The sequence below is a fragment of the Sus scrofa genome, chromosome 3 (assembly GCF_000003025.6).
Source record: "Sus scrofa isolate TJ Tabasco breed Duroc chromosome 3, Sscrofa11.1, whole genome shotgun sequence".
In the NCBI taxonomy this organism is placed as follows: domain Eukaryota; kingdom Metazoa; phylum Chordata; class Mammalia; order Artiodactyla; family Suidae; genus Sus; species Sus scrofa.
The window spans coordinates 46,243,966-46,263,999 of NC_010445.4; positions in this window are offsets into that span (position 1 = coordinate 46,243,966).

A 20,034-nucleotide genomic window follows, 5' to 3' on the forward strand; every position below is an offset into this window, starting at 1 on the left:
ATTTGCATTTCTCTAAGAATGAGTGATGTTGAACATCTTTTCATGTGTTTCTTGGTCATCTATATGTCTTCTTTGGAGAACTGTCTGTTTAGATTTTCTGCCCATTTTTTGATAGGCTTGTTTGTTTTTTTGGTATGGAGCTGAAGAAGGTGGTTATAAATTTTGGAGATGAATCCCTTGTCAGTCGATTCACTTGCAAAGATTTTCTCCCATTCTGTGGGTTGTCTTTTTGTGTTGTTTAGGGTTTCCTTTGCTGTGCAGAAACTTTGAAGTTTGAGTAGGTCCCACTTGTTTATTTTTGTTTTTGTTGTCATTACTCTAAGCGGTGGATCTGAGAAGATGTTGCTGTCATTTATGCCAGAGAGGGTTTGGCCTATGTTTTCCTCTAAGAGTTTGATAGTGTCTGGTCTTACATCTAGGTCTTAAATCCATTTGGAGTTGATTTTTGTGTATGGTGTTAGGGAGTGTTCTAATTTCATTCTTTTCCAGTTTTCCCAGCACCACTTATTGAACAAGCTGTCCTTTCTCCATTGTGTGTTCTTGCCTCCTTTGTCATATATGAGTTGGCTGTAGGTGCATGGGTTGAATTCTGGGCTTTCTATCCTGTTCCACTGACTTATTTTTCTGTCTTTGTGCCAGTACCATGCTGTTTTGATGACTGTTGCTTTGTAGTATAGTCTGAAGTCTGGGGGTCTGATTCCTCCAGCTCCATTTTTCTTTTTCAGGATGTCTTTGGCTATTCTGGGTGTTTTGTGCTTCCAAACAGATTTTAAAATATTTTGTTTGAGTTCTGTGAAAAATGTCCTTGGTAATTTGATAGGGGTTACATTGAATCTGTAGATTGCTTTGGGTAGTATAGTTATTTTGATAATATTGACTCTTCCAATCCACGAGCATGGTATATCTTTCCATCTATTTGTTTCATCTTTGATTTCTTTAATCAGTGTCTTATAGTTTTCAGAGTACAGGTCTTTTGTCTCTTTAGGTAGGTTTATTCCTAGGTATTTTATTCTTTTGGGTGTGATGGTAAACGGGATTGCTTCCTTAATTTCTCTTTCTGATCTTTCCTTGTTAGTGTGTAGAAATGCCATTGATTTCTGTGTATTGATTTTGTATCCTGCGACTTTGCCAAATTCATGGATGAGCTCTAACAGTTTTCTGGTAGAGTCTTTAGGATTCTCTAGGTATAGTATGTCATCTACAAATAGTGATAGTTTTACTTCTTCCTTTCTAATTTGGATTCCTTTTATTTCTTTTACTTCTCTGATTGCTGTGGCTAGGACTTCCAAAACTCTGTTGAAGAGTAGTGGCGAGAGCTGACATCCTTATCTTGTTCCTGATCTCAGCAGGAATTCTTTCAGCTTTTCACCATTGAGAATGATGTTCTCTGTGGGTTTGTCATTATGGTCTTTATTATGTTGAGGTAGGTTCCTGTTATGCCCACTTTCTGAAGGGTTTTTATCAGAAATGGGTGTTGGATTTTGTCAAAGGCTCTTTCTTCATCTATTGAGAGGATCATATGGTTTTTATTCTTCAGTTTGTTAATGTGGTATATCACACTGTTTGATTTGTGGGTATTGAAGAACCCTTGCATCCCTGGGATAAATTCCACTTGATCATGATGTACAATCCTTTTAATGTATTGTTGGGCTCGGTTTGCTAGTATTTTGTTGAGGATGTTTGCATCAATGTTCATCGGTGAAATTGGCATGTAGTTTTCTTTTTTTGTGGTATCTTTATGTGGTTTTGGTATCAGGGCAATGATGGCCTCATAGAACGAGTTTGGGAGTATCCCTTCCTCTGCAATTTTTTGAAATAGTTTCAGAAGGATAGGTGTTAGCTCTTCTCTAAATGTTTGATAGCATTCGCCTGTGAAGCCATCTGGTCCTGGACTTTTGTTTGATGGAAGTTTTTTAATCACAGTTTCAATTTCAGTTCTTGTGATTGGTCCATTCATCTTTTCTATTTCTTCTTGATTTATTCTTGGAAGATTGTACTTTTCTAAGAATTTGTCCATTTCTTGGAGTTCCCATTGTGGCACAGTGGTTAACGAATCTGACTAGGAACCATGAGGTTGTGGGTTCGATCCCTGGCCTTGCTCAGTGGGTTGAGGACCTGGCATTGCCGTGAGCTGTGGTGAAGGTTGCAGATGCGGCTCGGATCCTGTGTTGCTGTGGCTCTGGCATAGGCCGGTGGCTACAGCTCCGATTAGACTCCTAGCCTGGAAACCTCCATGTGCCGCGGGAGTGGCCCTAGAAAAAGCAAAAAGATAAAAAAAAAAAAAAAAAAAAAGAATTTATCCATTTCTTCTAGGTTTTCTGTTTTATTGGCGTATAGTTGCATATAGTAGTCTCTTATGATCCTTTGTAATTCTGTGATGTTCATTGTTACTTCTCCTTTTTCATTTCTAATTTTATTGATCTGAGTCCTCTTTTTTGCTTGATAAGTTTGGCTAAGGATTTATCAATTTTGTTGATCTTTTCAAAGAACCAGCTTTTCATTTCATTGATCTTTTCTATGGTTTTCTTCATTTCTATTTCATTGATTTCTGCTCTGATTTTTATGATTTCTTTCCTTCTGCTAACTTTAGGTCTTGTCTGTTCTTCTCTCTCAAGCTGCTTTATATGTAGTTAGCTTGTTTTTTTGAGCTTTTCCTTGTTTCCTGAGGTGGGCTTGTAGTGCTATAAACTTTCCTCTTAGAACAGCTTTTGCTGCATCCCATAGGTTTTGGAGTGTCATATCTTCATAGTCATTTGCTTGTAGGTATTTTTAAATTTCTTCTTTGATTTCTTCAGTGATCCATTGGTTGTTTAGTAGCATGTTGTTTCATCTCCACGTGTTTGTGTTTTTTGCAGTTTTTTTTTTTTCATTTTCCCACTGTACAGCAAGGGGGTCAGGTTATCCTTACATGTATACATTACAATTACAGTTTTTCCCCCACCCTTTCTTCTGTTGCAACATGAGTATCTAGACATAGTTCTCAATGCTATTCAGCAGGATCTCTTTGTAAATCTATTCTAAGTTGTGTCTGATAAGCCCAAGCTCCCGATCCCTCCCACTCCCTCCCCCTCCCATCAGGCAACCACAAGTCTCTTCTCCCAAGTCCATGATTTTCTTTTCTGAGGAGATGTTCATTTGTGCTGGATATTAGATTCCAGTTATAAGTGATATCATATGGTATTTGTCTTTGTCTTTCTGGCTCATTTCACTCAGTATGAGATTCTCTAGTTCCATCCATGTTGCTGCAAATGGCATTATTTGCAGTTTTTTTCTTGTTGTTGATTTCCAGTCTTATAGCGTTGTGGTGGGAAAAGATGCTTGATATGATTTCTATTTTCTTAAAGTTACCAAGGTTGCATTTGTAGCTGAGGATGTGACCAATCTTAGAGAATGTTCCATGTGCACTTGAGAAGAATGTGTATTCTGTTGCTTTTGGATGGAATGTCTTATAAATATCCATTAAGTCCATCTGGTCTAATGCTTCATTCAGGGCCTGTGTTTCCTTATTGATTTTCTGTCTGGATGATCTGTCCATTGCTGTAAGTGGGGTGTTAAAGTACCCCACTATTATTGTGTTATTGTTGTTTTTTGTCCTTTTAAGGTTGTTAGCATTTGCCTCATATATTGTGGTGAACCTGTGTTGGGTGCATAGATATTTAAAATTGTTATATCTTCTTCTTAGATTGATCCTTTGATCATTATGTAATGACCTTCTTTGTCCCTTAAAATATTATTCATTTTAAAGTCCATTTTGTCTGATATGAGTATTGCTACTCCAGCTTTCTTTTGATCCCCGTTTGCATGAAATATTTTCTTCCATCCTCTGACTTTCAGTTTGTATGTGTCCCTAGAAGTGAAGTGGGTCTCTTGAAGACAGCATATATATGGGTCTAGTTTTTGTATCCATTCAGCCAGTCTATGTCTTTTGGTTGGGACATGTAGTCCATTAACATTTAAGGTAATTATTGATATGTATGTTCTTATTGCCATTTTATTAATTGCTTTGAATTTGTTTTTGTTGCTCTTTTTTCTTCCCTTCTTCTCCTTTCTCCTCTCAACAACAACTTAAAACAATCTCATATACATATAGACTCTTATATCAAAACTTCAGAAAACCTGCAAACCAAAAATCTACAATTGATACACAAATAAAGAAAAACAACACAAATACAACACTAAAGATAGTCATCAAGCCAGAAGAGGAGAGAACAAGAGAAGAAGGAAAGAAAAAAGAGCAACACTAAAGTTTCAAGGTAATAAAAATATAAAAAATAAATAAATACATAAATAAAAAGAAAAAGGAGCACCAAAAACAAATCCAAAGCAATTAATAAAATGACAATAAGAACATACATATCAATAATTACTTTAAATGTTAATGGACTATAGCCATTATAAAATGTTACATTCCCTATGATGCATAGTATATATCCTTGTAACTTATTTTATACCTCATAGTTTGTACCTTCTGATACCTTACCCTTATATTGCCCCTACCCCTTCCCTTTCCCCACTGATGACTGCTAGTTTATTCTCTATATCTGTGAGTCTGCTTCTTTATTTTGTTATATTCATGTTTGTTGTATTTTTTTAGGTTCTACCTGTAAGTGAGATCATACAATATTTGTCATTCTCTGACTTACTTCACTTAGCATAATGCTCTCCCAAGTCCATCCATGTTGCTGCAAGTGGCAGAATTTCATTCTTTTTTATGGCTGAGTAGTATTCTATTGTATGTATATGTATACTACATTTTCTTTATCCATTTCTCTATTGATGGACATTCACATTGCTCCATATCTTGGCAATTGTAAATAATGCTACTATTGACATTCAGTTGCATGTATCTTTTCAAAGTAGTGGGTTTTTTTGTTTTTTGGGTTTTTTTTTGTTTTTTTTTTTCAGAATATGTACCCTGGAGTGGACTTGCTGGGTCATATAGTAAGTAGTTCTATTTTTAGCCTCCATACTGTTTTCCAAAGTGGCTGTAACAATTTACATTCCCACAAACAGTGTGCAGGGGTTCCCGTTTTTCTACATCTTCATCAGTGTGGATTGGAAGAATTAATATTGTTAAAATGACCATACTACCCAAGGCAATCTGCAGATTCAGTGCAATCCCTATCAAAATACCAATGGCATTTTTCACGGAACTATAACAAATAATTTTAAAATTTGTATGGAAACACAAAATACCCTAAAGAGCCTAAACAATCTGGAGAAAGAAGAACATAGCTAGAGGAATTATGCTCCTTGACCTCAGACTATATTACAAACCTACAGTAATCAAAAAAGTATGGTACTGGCACAAAAACTGACACACAGATTAATGGAACAGAATAGCCCAGAAATATACCCATGCACCTCTGGTCAATTAATCTACAATGACAGCCTCTTTAATAAGTGCTGCTGGGAAAAGTGGACAGTGACACATAAAATAATGAGATTAGAAATTCTCTAACACCATGTACAGAAGTAAACTCAAAATGGATTAAAGACCTAAATGTAAGACTGGAAACAGTAAAACTTCTAGAGGAAAAGAGACAGAACTTTCTTTGACATAAATCATAGCAATATTTTTTGGACCCATCTCCTAATGCAGAGGAAATAAAAGCAAAAAATGGATAAATGGGACCTAATTAAACTTAAAAGCTTTTGTATAGCAAAGGCAACCATTGACAAAACAAAAGACAACTTACTGAATGGGAAAAATATTTGCAAATGATATGACTAACAAAGGGTTAATATTCAAAATATATAAATAACTGAAACAACCCAACATGAAAAAAAAGCAAAAAACCTCAAACAACCTGTTTTAAAAATGGGCAGAAATGAATAGACATATTTCCAATGAGGAAATGCAGATGGCCAACAGGCAAATGAAAAGATGCTTAATATCACAAATCATCAGGGACATGCAAGTCAGAACCGCAATGAGATATTACCTCATACCTTTTGGAATGACTATCATCAAAAATAAACAAATAGCAAATGTTGGCAAGGAGGAGGATTCCACCCTTTGTGACGCTAACCCTAAAGCACAGAAGAGAGAGTTAGATAAAACATTGTATAATGAATGGGTAAAGGGTTTGGTGCTGGAAGGAGGGTGCAGAAAGCCCCAAGGGCACCCACCAGCCCAGCCTGGCTCAGTCCAGGGAGCTGGTGGGAGGACGTGACCCATGAGTGAGTGAGCAGTGCTTCACTAGAGGCAGGAGGCAGCCTTCCCTCCACAGGAGCATGGTCCTGGAGGAAGGTCAGGCACTGCTGCCCACACTGCAGGGCTGCAGCATCAATAAGGAAATCCTCATGAGGACTCAGAGCCACTCCACTGGGGGAGGAGGGAGAACAGCCGCAGGCATCCAGGACAGAAGGAAACAGGCACAGACAGTGGGGCCTGGGGCCTGAAGACAGACAGATGCTGACAGGGGAGTCTGAGGAGAGCCTTGCAGGAAGAGGGAGGCAGGGTGTGCCTGGAAGGGTCCTGGAGGCTGGAAAGGCTTTGATCGCTCTGGGGAGCAGGGTGGCTCCTGGGGCAGAGCTGGAAGGCCCAGGCCTGTCTGGGCTAAGGAGGAAACGGGCAAATTTTAGAACATAAAGCATAGCTTCAGCTCAATCATCCTCCCCTGTTCAGCCCTGAGAACAATCCGACCCAGTCTCTCTGCCCCAGCGAGGGTCGGGACCCTGCACCTGCGCAGGAGTGCTTTCCACCTGCCCAGTGAGTTGTACCTGGAATTGGCCCAAGTTGTCCAAAACATCAAGAAGCATCAGATGCACAGAGGGGGCAGGGCCAGTGGCTCCCCTGGATGCAGCCTCGCCCTCTCGGCAGGTTGGGGCTGCCAGGCTTCTCCTTGTTAGGCATTTCCCTTGCAGGTTTCACGTACCACACCTCCCAGATAGTATCTGCCATGCAGCGTGCTTCTTAGCCTCTGAAGAATTGTTGAGAAACGGTCAGAATTTAGCAGGTGCATCCTGGGACAGCCTTGGCCCCCAGGGCTTTTGCTCTCAAACTCACAGTTCTGCCTGAAGCTTCCTCCGGAGGCCTCCCCACCCATGGGAACTGACCCCCTTGTGACTGACCCCCTCGTGGGTTCCTGGTCATTCACGAGCAGGCCTCAGTGTCTCCAGGCATTGAGACAGTGAGAGAAACCTTTACCCTCCACCCACAGTGCCAGAGGGCCCTCTTTCTGTCTATTCGTAGCATTGCTGCTTTCTTTTGGAAAAAACATACTTCCACTTAGAAAGCATGGAAGGGAAGATTGTATTCATGACCCCTGATTCTTCCCAATCAGGGCCACTGTTTTCATCTCGGCACATCACCTTTTAGGACTCATGAAGGGGCAGACTTGTCACCTCTCTGACATTCTGTTTGCACTTGGTGACCTGTTCGTTCTTGTAGCCTCAGAGGCACCCTCCCAGTGCTATGCCCATGCTGCCTGAGCCCAGGAAACCAGGCTGGAGAGGGAGGTGCACGTGGGAGCCCGGGTGCTGGAGGGGAGGCCATTGTCCCTGCAGGCATTCCAGGTGGTCTGTGAGTCAGAGCAGCCAGGCCCTTGAGGGGAGGGAGGGGACCTGCCGCCACTTCACCTGGGTGACAGAAGAGGAGGCTCCAGAGAGCTGCACCCAGAGGGGTCAGGACAGCCCGGCCACACAGGGTGGATGGCACCACAGCCCGTGGGGAGGAGGTCTGACCCTCACCTGACCAGCCTGGCTGTCTTGGGCAGCTGTCCTGACCGTGCAGAGCTGCTGTGGCATCACGGGAGGTGATTCAGACCATCACCTCTGCATCCCCTCCCAGACCCCAAAACCTTCCAGCCTCATAGCCCAAACCCACCACCTCCCAGACCAAGACCTCCCAGGCCCCAGCATTTTCCAGACCCTTGGTTCCCAGACCCCATCACCTCTCAGATCCATCATCTCAGAACCTAAACCCCTTCAATATCAGGGGACCAGAATTCTGGCATTATCCAGTTCTCTGAGACAGGACCTCCCATCCCCTCCTCCCCCCACCTCTGAGCAGTTGATGGGAGGGAGCGACTCTGGGAAAGGACAAGCCATTCTCCAGAAGGCCTGTGACCATATTCACTCAGCATAGGACCAGGCACCCAGACACATGGGGGCTGTGCGCTTACCATGGGGTGTGGTGTCAGTGCTGGAAAAGGGACAGTAGACATTCAAGTGCTGACACAGGGAGAGGACCAGGACAGCATCATTTGAAGATAAAAAGAGGAAGTTGCAGGCCAATTCACGGAGCATAATCTGTGATTTTTTTGTTTTTGTTTTTGTTGTTTGTTTTTTTAAGAAATTATCAATTTAGAGGAGTTCCCATTGTGGCTCAGCAGGTTAAGAAGTTGACTAGGATCCATGAGGATGTGGGTTTGATCCCTGGCTTTGCACAGTGGGTTAAGGATCCACCATTGCTACAAGCTGCAACAAAGGTCGCAGATGTGGCTCAGATCCCGTTTGGCTGTGGCTATGGTATAGGCCAGGACCTGCAGCTCCAATTCGACCCCTAGCCTGGGAACTTCCATATGATGCAGATACAGCCCTAAAAAGGAATTTATATACATACAAATTTGTTAACATGTAGATAAGCAAGTCTCTAGTAGGACAGAAGCCACACTTTTCCCAGTGGATCCCTCTGGGGACAGGATTGGTGGTTAAGGGACAGTTGAGGCTGAGAGGAGGAAGGAGATGTCACTTTTTCTTGAAATCGTGGACATAGACATGGAACTGGTGATTGGAAACCCCATTTAGGAAAGCACAGCTTGGCTCTGGCCTGCTGACCTGTGGGGTCTTTTCCTTCTGCCAGGCCAGGAACTCCTGCCCGCTGCCCAGCCAGCTAGCTGGAGTAGGAGACCTTGGACCTCAGAGCTCCCCATTTCTGGAAACATCATTTTCCTTCTCTGTCCCCCCACATATGTTCCAACAGACAGGCTAGAGGGGTGGCTGGACAGAGATGGGTGCACCAGTGAGGCCAGGGACAAGGACCCTGGCTGATGCACACCCACTGCTCTCTGTTGGTTGCCACAGGCCTCTTGCCCTGGGTCTCCTTCCTGCAGGAAGGGCCTGAGCACTCAGGGACCTCTTGTTCTGAACCATGGCCTCTGGCCATCTCTTCTGCATATTGTTTTCCACAAAGATAGGCACATAGTGGGTCACTGCACCTCTAATTGTCATGCCACTGTCCTCCCTCTGGTCCCACATTGGCTACACAACAGACATTTAACCAGAGACCCTGGAGAGCCTTCAGCTTTTAGACAGTGGCTTTGGGATGTGGGTTAAAAAATCTCCTTCTGCTATGTACTTGCTGTACAATTTCAGACTAGTTATCTGGTTTCTGGGCCTTGGTTTGGTTGTCTATAAAATAGCCGGAGTAATCCCTCACTCACAGGGAGATTTGTGAATTAAATGAGATAATGGGTGTTGAGTGTCCTTTGTTGTGCCTGCCGTGAGATAAACTTCAAGACAGTATCCCTGTATCCTGAGGATGTGGGTTCGATCCCTGGCCTCACTCAGTGGGTTAAGCATCTGGCCTTGTTGTGAGCTTAGTGTAGGTCGCAGATGTGGCTTGAATCTGGCATTGCTGTGGCTGTGGTATAGTCCTGTAGCTGCAACTCTGATTCAACCCCTAGCCTGGGAACTTCCATATGCTGCAAGTACGGCCCTAAAAAAGACAAAGACGTGGAAGCTGGTGTGACTAGAGACTCACATCCTGGGAATTCATTAACAAAGGAATGCTCAGATTTCATCGCTGACCCGTGTGTGCCCTTTCACACACCTTCATTCTCAGAGGATGAATGTTCTCCTCTTAAAGACTCAGATTCCATTAGAGGACATTCTGGCTTTTACTCTCCTGCCTGTGTCCCCGCCTCCTTTCCTGGAGGCCACCTCCCCAGCCTGAGGCTGTTTCTGTCCCTTCCTCTTTCAGCAAATGGGAGTTTCTCTTCTGGTCCCTCAGGAGCCCCTCCCCGCCCCATGAACTCAGCAGGTGCAAGGTCCTGGGAGCCTGTCCACAGTTAGCCACTGGAACTAAAGCAAAGGGTGGTCTGTGGGTGTCACCACTGCCTCATGTGAGCTCTTGGAAGGGGTCCTCCTGGCCTTGCAATGCCAGGGAAGGAAACAGGTGCACAAAGGTCCCAGAATTCCCATCAGCAAATAAAACCCCCCAGCCCGGGAGAAACCTGGCCTTGGTGGACTCATTCCTCTGTGATTCACCCCCATCGTGCCCACTGTGCCATCGGCTGGCACCATGTCGTGACGTGAACCAGGCGCCACCTGGGGCACAGTGGGTGCATCCTCCCCTGCCTCCCCAGGCCTCAGCCACCAGCCAGCCTGCTGGGGATATTCTACCCTAGGGTGGCTTCCTGGATGGGGTCACAGGGGGGTTGATGCTGTCCAGCTCATAAGTAGGGGACAGAAGCAGAATTGCCCTTGGCAGCCCCTTGGGTCAGGCCTGGTCACTGGGGTCCTAGAAGCTGCCTCAGCCCAGAAGGCTGCATTTTGCCTGCGTGAAAACCTCTGGCCTCAGTTCCAGCTCCTCCTGTGAGGGCCTGGGCCCTCTCACCCACCCTACAACTGCACCCAGCTGGTGTCTGAGTCCCAGGGAGGCAGGGGAGGGCCAGCATGACTACCCTCATCCCCATCCTCCTCACCCCTACATCCCGCTCCCACTTCTCCTGCCACCCCTCCCTCCATTACTATCTTTAGGATCCCCTCCCACCTCCCAGCCCCTCTTCTATAACCAGTCCAGGACCAACTCAGTCATAATTTCTCTTTCCTTCTCCAGGGATCTCCTGTAGTTCACATGATAGGTTTACATCTTTCTTTCTTTTTTTTTTTAGGGCTGCACCAGAGACATATGGGAGTTCTCAGATTAGATCAAATCCAAGCTAGAGCTGTGGGCCTACGGACAGCCACAGCAACATGGGATCCAAGGCGTGCCTGTGACCCCATGCAATGCCAGATCCTTAACCCACTGAGCAAACCCAAGTCTTCATGGATCCTAGTCAGGTTCATTCCCACTGAGCCACAACGGGAACTCCTACATCTTTCTTCTGGTGACATAGTGTGGGAGGTTGTGTTCTTAATTGTATGAACAATGAGGGATCCCTTTTGCTCATGTAATTCTCTGTGCTCACTATTTTATATACTTTATCTCATTAATTGCCCAACAATTCTACTTAAAACAATTATTTTAAGTGGGGCAGAATTCACTTAAAACTGAACATTTATCCATTTTCATGTGTATGGATTTTTCATACATGGCTTTTATTATGTTGAGTTAGTTTTCCTTCCATTCCTAGTTTGTAGAATGTTTTTCATGAAAGGGTGTTGAATTTTGTGAAATGCTTTTTCTGCATCAACTGAAATTATCATGTGGCTTTCTCCCCCTTTGTTTTGTTGATGTATCATATTACATTGATTGATTTTCATATATTGAATCATCTTTGCATTCCAGGAATAAATCCCACTTGGTCATGTTATATAATTTTTTTTAATATGGTGCTGAATTCTGTTTGCTATTATTTTGTTGAGGATTTTTGCATCAGTGTTCATAGGGGATATCAATCTATGGTTTTCTTTTTTTTTTTCCTTTTCTTTTTTTTTTTTTAGGGCTGCACCCATGGTATATGGAGGTTCCCAGGCTAGGGGTCGAATCTGAGCTGTGGCCACCAACCTACACCACAACCACAACAGTGCCAAATCTGAGCTGTGTCTGCAACATACACCACAGCTCACTGCAACCCTGGATCCTTAACCCACTGAGCGGGGCCAGGGAGGATCGAACCTGCAACCTCATGGTTATTAGTCGGATTAGTTTCCACTGTGCCACAATAAGAACTCCAATCTATGGTTTTCTTATAGTGGTTTTGTCTGGCTTTAATATCAAGGTACTGCTGGCTTCAGAAAATGATGTTAGAAATGTTCCGTCCTCTTAAATTTTTTGTAAAATTTGAGAGAGATTGATCTTAGTTCTTCTTTAAATGTTTGGTAGAATTTACCAGCAAAGCCATCAGGTCCAGGGTTTTTCTTTGTTGGGATGTTTTTCATTATGATTTATATTCCTTACTAGTAGTAATAGATCTATTCAGATTTTCTACTTCGTTGTTATTTAGATGTGGTAAGTTTTGTGCTTCTAGGAATTTGTCATTTCGATTTGTTGGTGTACAATTGTTCATAGTATTCTCTTATAATCTTTTTATCTGTAGAACTGGTAGTTATGTCCCCACTCTATTTCTGATTTTAGTCTTCTCTCTCTTTTCCTTAGTCCAGCTGGCTAAATGTTTGTCAATTTTGTTGATCTTTTCAAAGAGCCAACTTCTGATTTCATTGTTTTTTTGTTTTTTTTTAATGGCTTCACCTGTGGCATGTGGAAGTTCCCGGGCTAGGAGTTGAATTGGATCTGCAGCTGAAAGCCTATGCCACAGCCATGGCAACACTGGATCTGAGCCACATCTGTGACTTACGCTGCAGCTTGTGGCAATGCTGAGTCCTTAACTCACTGAGCAAGGCCAAGGATCGAACTCTTATCCTCATGGACACTATGTCAGGTTCTTAACCCACTAAGAGCCATAATGGGAAATCCTGATTTCACTGATTTTTGTCTATTGTTTTTCTACTTTTTATTTCATTTATCTCTGCCGTAATCTTTTTTTTCTTTTTTCCTTTTTTGGCCGCCCCTTGGCATATGGAATTCCTGGGCCAGGGATCAGATCTGAGCTATAGTTATGACTTAAGCTGCAGCTGTGGCAATGCCGCATCCTTAACTCAGTGTGCTGGGCCTGGAATGGGACCTGTGTCCCAGCACTCCCAAGATGCTGCCGATCCCATTGCACCAAAGCAGCAACTCCTCTCTGCTGTAATCTTTATTATTTCTTTCATTCCCCTAACTTTAAGTGTAGTTTATTCCTTTTTTTCTAGTTCCTTAAGTTGTAAAGTAAGGTTGTTGATTTGAGATCTTGTTTTTTAATGTAAGTATTATAGATATAAATTGCACCCCTAATTTTGCATACAATGTTCTGGTCGTCCTTTATCTTGGGAGTATTTTCTAATTTCCGTTGTGACTTCTCCTTAATTAACTGATTGTTTAACAGCATGCTAGTTAATTTCCATGATTTTGTGAATTTTCCAGTTTTTCTCTTGTTATTGATTTCTAACCTTTTCCCATTGTAATCAGAGAAGATATTTTGCATCATATATATCTCTTCATTAATTAATGGCCTAACATATCATCTATCCTGGGAAATGTCCCATGTGCACTTGAGAAAAATGTATATTTTATTGTTTTGGGGGAGAGTGTTCTGAATTTGTCTTTTAGCTCTAGTTGGTTTGTTGTGTCATTTAAGTTTTTATTTCTTTATTTTTCCTTGGTTGTATCCATTATTGTCAATAAGCTGTTGAAGTCTTCCCCAAGTCTTCCCCTGGAAGTTGCAGACTTTCAACCAACTGGAGTTCCAAAATAGTTAGGCAGATTCTGCCAGTGTAATCGTTGCCCAGGTGGAAACACATTTCTGGTGCTTCCTACTCCAGTATCTTCCCAGAATTCTCTGACCAACAAATTATCTTTAAGTGGAAACTTTGTCACTACTATAAATGGAAAAACAGCATATTTGCCATATATAGAAAGGAGCTCTTAAAATAGATGCCACGAATAGCAAAAAACGGGATTACATTCCAGAAGATTCTGTGGCCAACAAGGGTCTCCACTGGGACCTGAAAAAGTGTGGAGATAAAGCCCCTGAACAGCATGAGTAGGATGAGAGCTGCTAGCCCTGTGGGTGCAGCCTCGTCTGTAGCTTCTATGGAATGGAGTGCGTTGACTCTCCTTGCCCCAGCATGGTGATCCTATCACTCTGTATCTCCAACACCTGGTATCATCAAGCTCTTTCAATTTTGCCAAACCAATAGGTCTCAAATGATATTTATAGGTGTTCTTTATATTTTCAAGTACTAGTCCTGTGTCACTTTTATCCTTTGCAAATGTCTCTCCCAGTCTATGATTTGTCTTCTGACCAACAGAAGTTTGTTTGTTTTTAATGAAACAGACTTTTTCAGCCTTCCCTGTATGGCTTGTGTTTTCTGTGTCTTAAATTCTTCCCTATCCCAAGATTATGGTTTTTCTCTTCTCATTTAGGACTTTAATCCTCTTAGAAGTGACATTTGTATATGGGGAAGGTAGAGAGCCAATTTTTTTTTTTTTGACTTTTTGCCTTTTCTATGACATCTCCCTCGGCATATGGAGGTTCCCAGGCTAGGGGTCTAATGGAAGCTGTAGCCACCGGCCTATGCCAGAGCCACAGCAGCTTGGGATCCGAGCCATGTCTGCGACCTACACCACAGCTCATGGCAACTCTGGATCCTTAACCCACTGAGCAGGGCCAGGGATCAAACCCACAACCTCATGGTTCCTAGCCGGATTCGTTAACCACTGAGCCATGATGGGAACTCACTAGAGAGCCAATTTTATCTTTTCATGATGGATCATTGCTCCAGCAACATCCACTGAATTATCTGTATTTCTCCCACTCTTCTTGCACCTGATTTTTATGCCTGGGTCAGAGAGTAAGAAAACAAAACAAAACTGTTACAACTTACCCCTTAATGGTGTTTCTTTTTTTGTTAGTTTTGTTTTGTTTGCCTTTTTAAGTGTGCACCCACAGCATATGGAGGTTCCCAAGCTAGGAGTTGAATCCAAGCTGTAGCTGCCGGCCTATGCCACAGCCATAGCCACAGCAACGTGGGATCTGAGCTGTGTCTGCGACCCACACCAGAGCTCATGGCAGTGCTGGATTCTTAACCCACGGAGTAAGGCCAGGGATCAAACCTGCATCCTCATGGATACTAATCAGATTCGCTTCCACTGAGCCACAACGGGAACTCCAACCCCTAATGTTTTGACATCAGTTTTGAGCTTGATTATTTACAGGTTTGAGTGGCCTGAATCGTAGAGGAGGCTTTTAGAGATTAGGGCATACATTGCCCTAAATGGTAGGAAAACAAGTAGAAATATAGGATTTTTTTGGGGGGCGGGGGCAGCACCCACAGCATGCAGAAGTTCCCAGGCCAGGGACTGAAACCACGCCACGGCAGTGATTTGAGCCACAGCAGTGACAAGGCCAGATCCTTAACCCGCTGAGCAACATAGGAATTCCCTAAGGAGTTTTTATAGGTTGGCCCATTAGTAAGTTTCCTAGTTATACGGCATTAGCCAAGAAAATGGATCTGAAATGGCTTGGGTCTTTAATAATACCTTGTTAGAATTGTACAATATGTTTAAACTATGAATTACATTTTTATGACAATAGTGTCTTGGTATATTTCTTGAGCCGAGGAGGGCAGGTCTAGCAGTTACGTTGTTTGAGGGTCTGAACTGATAGTTCAGTGAAATATGTGGACAAAAGACAATAGTATTTGCATATAACCAAGGGGGAAGGGGGTGCATGTCATGGCGTGGTTATATATGCATAAAGAGTAGTAATTTCTATAAGATTTACCGGAGGGGAAAGGAGGGAGGAGGGATAAATTTGGAATTGGGGATTAACAGATACAAACTACTATATATAAAATAGATAAACAACAAAGACCTACTTTATAGCACAGGGAACTATATTCAATATCTTGTAATAACCTATAATGGAAGAGAATCTGAAAAAGAATATATATATATGTGTGTGTGTGTGTATATATATACACACACACATATTTATATAACTGAATCACCTTTGCTGTATCCCTGAAACATCGTAAATCAACTATACTTCAATTTTTAAAAAAAAGATCTCACCTTAGACCTTGGAGTCTGGAGGTGTACATTTTGGCAGAAAGCAAGGAGTTTAACAGTATGATGGGCAAAGCCAACAGCAAGCTCAGCAAACAATAGAATCCCTAATACCAAGGGAAGAAAACCCATAAATACCCAGCATCCAGCTTATCAGCACCCTCAGAGCAGCCCTTGGCCATTGCTGTGGCAGAGAGCTCATTGTCTGGAGGGAGATCATCTCTAATAATAAGGTCTTGGATGTGGGCTGAGACTGAGGTATCTTTTTCAAACGGAGATCCACTTGGGTTGATTTGCGTCATGTTTTGGTGGCTCTATGGTATTCTAACAAAGCTGAGCTCTTTGTAATATTTGAAGCCTGGGAGCTTGGCTTGTGTAGGTCTTTTAAATGAAGGGGTTTTGTGGATGTGCAGCCAGCAAAGGGGAGGCTGGCATCTGTGATACTGTCATAATTGGACCAAAGCTCTGGAACCCAACTGGCACAATTTGATCCCTGTTTAAGGGCAGCCAATCTAACAGCTCCCAGTAGTTGATGAGCAAGGCTCTGCTGCTGCTAGGCTTTGAACCTGAGAGGGCTAAGAGAGTGTCAGGTTGTTTGCCAACTGAGATACCATGGCTGAGGTGGGGGAAGTTCAGCACAGCATTGAGGGCAGGCCCTACAATCTGGCAGCTGCCACAGGACTCCTGGCTCAGGTGCTGTTTTGGTTGGTGATGGCCATGCCAGTGGGGTCTTTGGGCTGCAGAGCTTATATCAGCCTAACTTGACAGAATGCATGCAGGCCTTGGCATTTTCCACGTTTGATCGAAACAGTGTCTCCTCTGGAGGGTTCTGGCCTCTGGGTTGCAAAGCAGTGAAAGCACCCAGGCCAATATTCGCAAGGCAGTCAACAGCATGGCATGTAATTGCACTCAACAGGCTTTCCTTGTCTGATGTTGACTTTCCTCTGGCATGTGTTATTACCAGGGAAGAGTTGTCAGCTTTCATTGTTATGGGATACAGTGATTTTTATTTACTGCATGGACTTTTCTTTTTTTCTCTCTTTCTGGTAGTGTACACTGTGAGATTGGTCTTGAGGAACTAATTATTCTCCCCTGTAGAGGATCATCGAGGATGCCCAGATTAATTATCTACCCCTTTAACCCAGATGTTGAAGAAGTAGCTTTTGAAGGTGAAATTTTAGTCTCAAAGGGACCCTCTACCAGCTGGGCAAGTGTCTGGCCCATGAGACAGTATGTGGTCGGATCCTGAGAAAGTATGTGCCCTTGATCTGGCCTTCAGCCCTTTTGGGATGGGGGCAAGAATTGAAAATGCATACAGATGAGGGGAGATGCGAGTCTTCAGATCCATGAAGATGAGACATCTCTCCCTTTAAATATAGGAAAGGCAAGGCAATGGGAAGGTATTTTAAAAGTTGGTGTAATACACACACACACACACACACACACACTATATATATATATATATATATATATATATATAAATTCCTCCCCCTGTATCCATGTTTCTTTCTTTTGGGGAGTGGTGGTGTGGGGGGTTCTAGCAGCCTAAAGCTGTGGTTTTTAGTTTTTGTCTGTGATAACCGATAGTGTGGGCCTTCTAGGAGGTTAAGGAAAAGGAGGTGGGGGCTTGCCCTTAGGAGAGTGATCGTAGCCCCTTCTTGGGACAGTGCTGTTAGCCTCCTCTCCTCTCCCCAGATCTGAGGAATCAGTCCCTTTGGCACGTTAGCATGCAGGAGTGCTCAGTCAGGCCCAAGAACACAGTTTGGGCTCTCATAGGTATTGGGGGTGGGGGTCCATGAACCTCACACTATCCCTGGGGATCTAGGGAGTGGGAAGTGTGCTGGTGACAGCAGCGGGTATGCAGCCGCACACAAAGAAGGCGGGGAGGCTGCTGCCCCCAACCTGGGCCACTTGGGCAGAGAGATGAGTGCCATCTTTTCTACCTCAGGGGGGTCCAAGCAGCACCTCTTCCCACAGGGTTGCCCAAAGCACGCAAACCAGAGTCCTGCCCCAAAGGACAAAAAAGAAAAATGACACCAAAGACAGCATGAGGCCCTGGAATGGCCTTCAGTAAGTACCTGTTGCTCTGGAAACACATCAGAACACCCAACCCAGAAGAGCACTGCTCCTGTGACCCACACTGCAGTGACCCAAAAGCAGATGTTCTTGAGCAAGAATGCAGTCCCCAGAGCCTGGCCAGTTAGCACCCTTCATTTGGGTGTTCCCACGCAGAGGAGGTGTGGGTAAGGAGAGAGTGGCAACTGAAAGGCTGACACACATGCCCCAGTTCCATCCCAAGCCCTCTCACTGTGGTCTGGAACCAATAAATAAACCAAGAGCAGTCTCCCGACAAAGCTATTCAAGAGCCAGCGATCACAGCCACGCCATCCTGCTCACAGCGCCAATTGTTTTGTAAGACTTAAAGGTTCCTTTGATGGTGGACCCAACACAAAGATCCTCACAGAGATGAAAGGCAATCTCTTTGTTACTTGCAGCATCAAACCAGAGCAAGCTGCCAGGCAGGGCCACATGGGGGCTCGCACCCAAGGACCGAGGGCTGGGGACTAGGCAGCTGGAGCTATGGGGGCAGCTTGGGAGTGGCAAGTGGGTGGGATTAGCTAGGTTTCTCAGGCTCCCTGGAGATTGGCTACCATGAATAATTTCTCATTTGTCATAGAGTCAGGCCCGAGGCCTTCCGTCACAATCACAATGAGCCTGTCATCTAGTATCCCCCAGTGCAGAGCCCAAGGTGCAGAAGGCCTCCCGCCCCCCGGCCTCTGATGTGCCAGGACCTGGATATACACAGTGGCTGCATATACGCAGGGTCACCAACAGGCTCCAGAGTTCATAGCCTGGCAAGAGGCCCTGGGATGTAACCTGGGTTTCCATCACTCCACAGCTGGGACAGGACTGAACATCACTGGCCCATGCTGGGCTGGGCCACTGGTCACTGGGTGCCTTTAATCCTGCATCCATGATGGACTGTAGGGCAGAGTCCAGTGAGCCTACAGTGAGACTGATGGGTGAGAACTTGGTCCCAAGATAACTGGCCGAAGGAAAACAAAGACCTAGAAGAACTGCCTCAATATAAGTGATTTAAATCACCCCTTTGGCACATTCTCCAGCAGCAGCAGCGTCCACACTCTTGCGTGTGCTGATTAGCTTCTAAACTCCTCCCTTGCGTGCTCTCCCACATGTTGTACTGTGTCTCTCATAATAAACTGCACCTTTCACAGTCTCTGCCTCTGAAACATTCTTGCTTTCAACAGGGGCAAGAATCAGGCCAGTTCTGCTTTTAACCTCTGCTGGTCTAGTGGCTAGGATCCCTGGTTTTCACCCAGGCTGCCCAGGTTTCATTCCTGAGCAAGGAATTAAGATCTTGCTTCAAAACATCAGTCACTGATGTCTCTCTGAGATCTGCCATGTGGAAACTACGATGTGAATTTCCAGTAACCTGGAAAGAGGTTCAGACTTACTCCATGAAGGGACTGTGTGTGGTTAAGAGCTCATTTAGCTGTACATGTGTGTGGTGGACATTAACACGGAAACATAGGTTTGGACAACCATGGACAGTGGATGCTGCATTTCACAGGAGTGACTGGACTTCCACTGTGTAGGAGGAGGGGCCAAGTGCACTCTAACCGAGGTTGAGATGCAGTTGACTGAGGACATGGAAGATGTTGGGGCCAGGTGCACAGCTGTGCAGGAAGGAAAATGTTCTAGAACAGAGACCAGAGTGCCTGTTCAGAGCAGAACCATCTTGTGAGAGAGAGCACAGCACCATGAGGTCATGTGTCCAAACACCCATGCATCTAGTGGATGAAGAAACCCAGAAAGGACATTGGGAGGCCATCCCAGAAGCCAGGAAGCCACGTTGCTTTAGATCACACTTGGGGAAGCTTTGGCAGAGAGGGGAGGGCTGGTGCCGGAGGGCTTTGGAATTGTGTTTTTGCAAAACGAGGTGGTGAAAATCAGTTACTAGACTCCTAACTGCACACTCATACCCTGGGGTAAAGGCTGAGAGTTGGAAATGAGAAGGAGCTTTTGGGCAGCCAGTGGGAGGATTCCCAAGGGGAGGGAGAGGGTGTAGTCTGCTTCCTTTCAAGGCAAGTGCTTTAAGGAGCCTGCTTGAAGAGTCTAACCTGTGACCCCACCATTTGAGGGTACTGGTCTCGGATTCCAGCCTGAAAAATTCAGAGCGGGAGTGCCTGGCTGGTGGTCAGCTCTCCTGCTGGAGTGCCAGTGGATCGTGACAA